Here is a 3,062-nt window from a genome sequence, read left to right as displayed (position 1 = left end):
GAGAAGGCTTTCCTGACTGTGAACTGTACTTATTCAGCATCAGGGTACCCTGCCCTTTATTGGTATGTCCAGTATCCGGGAGAAGGTCCACGGCTCCTCCTGAAAGCCTTGAAGGATAAGGAGAAAGGAAGCAAGAAAGGTTTTGAAGCCACCTATGACAGAGATTCCAAATCCTTCCACTTGCAGAAAGGCTCAGTGCAAGCGACAGATTCAGCTGTTTACTACTGTGTCATGAGTGACACAGTGACGGGGACTGCAGGGGGAGCTGAGCACAAACCCTGAGCAGAGCAGGGGCCTGGATGCTGAGCGTCTCTGCCTGATCCACTCTGGTTCCAGCACAGTCTGTGGTTGTTTGTCCCTCAGTGTCTGCTTGATACAAAATCATACAAACGATCAGAGCATAGGAACCAGAAGTAACATCCCCCAACCCCAGCTGTTCCTTAGTGACATTGAGAACAGTTTGATGCTAAGAGTTCCTCAGCCAGGGCGTAAGTAATTTCAAGATAAAACCATGTAACAGTGAAGTTGTCTCTTGCTCATCCTTGCAGTGAACGTCCAGCCCCACAAGTTGTTCAGGGAACCCTGGTGGGTGTTGCTGTGTCTATGACACGTTTAGAGACACACGGTGTGCCTGAGAAGGTGGTGATGCCCCGTGTCTTCCTGACAGAGTATGGCAGGAGAGCTTCAGCCCCAAACCAGGGTTTAGTAGAGAAAGAAGGGAAGGGAAGAAAGGAGGAGGAATACATGAACCTGAGCAAGGAAAAGAGAGGCCAGCGACCTCTGCCCTGCTTTCTTTTCTAGTAAATCAGGTGGCGACTCAGGCTGATATTCAACATGAAGGGGTGTGGGCAGAAACAGAATGGAGGAAGTGGCTCATGTCCTGGCCAGTTAAATAGATCAGTTGGCTTTCTGACAGTAGGAACTCAAGTGAGATCGTTCTCCGTGCCCAGGAAATACGGTGAGAGAAAATGCTCTTGCACTGATGTTTCCTAACAATATAAATCGATATGTGACACTGGGAGGGAAATCCTATAGAGTTCTCTAACTTCCATTTTGCAGCCTCTCACAGAGAGCCACAAATCATGGGACTGGAGAATGTATGGGAGTCAGTGAAGTTGTGCAAAAAATAATAGAAAAGCAATGTCTGTGTTGCAGTGCAAGACTTTGTCAATACTGTTGCAATCTTCTTTAATTATTGTCTCCTTATCTGCAGATTTTATGAATGAGCTATGATCAGAATATTAATACATTCCCTATTATATCTTGGTTAAATTTTTTATTTAATTGGTTTTAAATGTAAATTTTATTTTCAAACCTGTGTAAATATAAATGCATGTGAATATATACTTTAAAGTATTCAAAGGGTATATAATAAGAGTTTTTTCAGACTTTTGGATAAACACGGTAGACTAGGGGTGTCTGGCTGGCTCTGTGGTTTGAGCTGAAATTCTGGTGCTCCGGGTTGTAAGTTCGAGCCCATGTTGGGTAGAGATTACTTAAAATTAGAATCTCTAAAGAAGAACAAACTCATGGTAGATTAATAATACACGTTTATCTCTTGAGTTCTCTAATACTCTTTTTTAAATAAACATTTTATTTATTTATTTGAAGGAGAGAGTGCGTGAGCACAAGTAGAGAGAAAAGAAGGGGAAGGGAGAAGCAGACTTCCCACTGAGCAGTGAGCCCAACAGGAGGCTGGATCCTAGGACACGGAGATCATGATCTAAGCTGAACTCAGAAGCTTAACTGAATGAGTCACCCAAGCCCCTCTAATACTCTTTTAGAACTCTAGTAAAGACATCCCAAAGGGCAGAAAGCCATAAACAGAAAGAGAAACAGGAAAGAAGCTATCATCAGATAGTGACACTAACCAATTTTAGAAAATAGGCTGAATATGGATGGGGGCGAACTTGCATGTAAGTCTAGATAAGGGGAAACCCCGGTCTAGTGTGGAAGCACCTTAGCATGTGCTGTGCCCTCTACAAAGGGTCGGGTAAAAGGAGCACCACATACTTTCAGATAATTGAGGAAGATGTCATTGCCCACGTTGGTACACACATGTGTGTGCACAGGTGTGCATGTGTGTGCATGTGTTGAAGGTATTGGGGCGGAAGGAAGGATATAAGTAGACCGAGTGGTCACCTCCAGTGCTCAGAACTGAGCGTACGAAGCATGGAAGCTTACTGTGGTTCAGCTACGGCAAGAGGAAAAGTATAAATTCAAAGGACTGATAACTTAATGACCAAACTCTGGTGTCAATTCTGGCCTTTCTGAACAGAGTTGAGCTGTGGAAATGAAACAGTGAGAAAGAGACCTCAGTAACAGGATCTGAGGGCTGTAGCCTGAACTCTTCAGCAAAGAGTGATTAGATTTTCTGCTTTTGGCCCCAAGATAGGCATCTGAACAGACATGGGTAGTGAGGAGAAACACTGGCATAACAATAGGTACATTGAAAGAGCTACAGTGATTAGTCTAAACACTTCGTCTTCTTATCACAACGTGATTTATTTCTATTTTAGGTAAATCACATAGCGTGAGCAAACATGACTCTTACACCTTTTTTTCTCATAATTCTTACATTTTATGTTGTTTACATAATTAATTATAAGCAGTTTTTAGAAATTATGGAATGCTTCAGGAATTTGCATGTCATTCTTGCACACGGGCCTCTGTATCATTCTAATTTTAGTATATGTGCTGCCAAGGCGAGCCCCACCTGTCATATTTATAGTAAGTGCCATCCACCCACTTTTATCATAGATGCAATGAATGAACATATCACAGTTAGCTAAACCATCGATCCGCAATCCTCATTTCAATATAAATTTTACTCATGTTTATTTTCAGATGTAATGTTTTCAATTAAAGTTGCTTAATACCCAGTGGGTGCTGTACGCAACTGATGAATTGTTGAACACTCTGTCTGAAACTAGTGACATACTATGTGTTGGCTAATTGAATTGAATTTATTTTATTTATTTTTTTAAATTTTATTTATTTATTTGACAGACAGAGACAGCGAGAGAGGGAACACAAGCAAGGGGAGTGGGAGAGGGAGACGC

General features: G+C 42.0%; 1 pseudogene; it reads right to left on the bottom strand.

The window, feature by feature from the left end:
* Positions 1 to 2,618: 2,618 nt before the first annotated feature.
* Positions 2,619 to 2,713, bottom strand: LOC123325805 (annotated as a pseudogene).
* Positions 2,714 to 3,062: the final 349 nt, after the last annotated feature.

The sequence above is a fragment of the Neomonachus schauinslandi genome, chromosome 9 (assembly GCF_002201575.2).
Source record: "Neomonachus schauinslandi chromosome 9, ASM220157v2, whole genome shotgun sequence".
NCBI lineage: Eukaryota > Metazoa > Chordata > Mammalia > Carnivora > Phocidae > Neomonachus > Neomonachus schauinslandi.
This window is presented reverse-complemented; position numbering and strand designations above follow the sequence as displayed.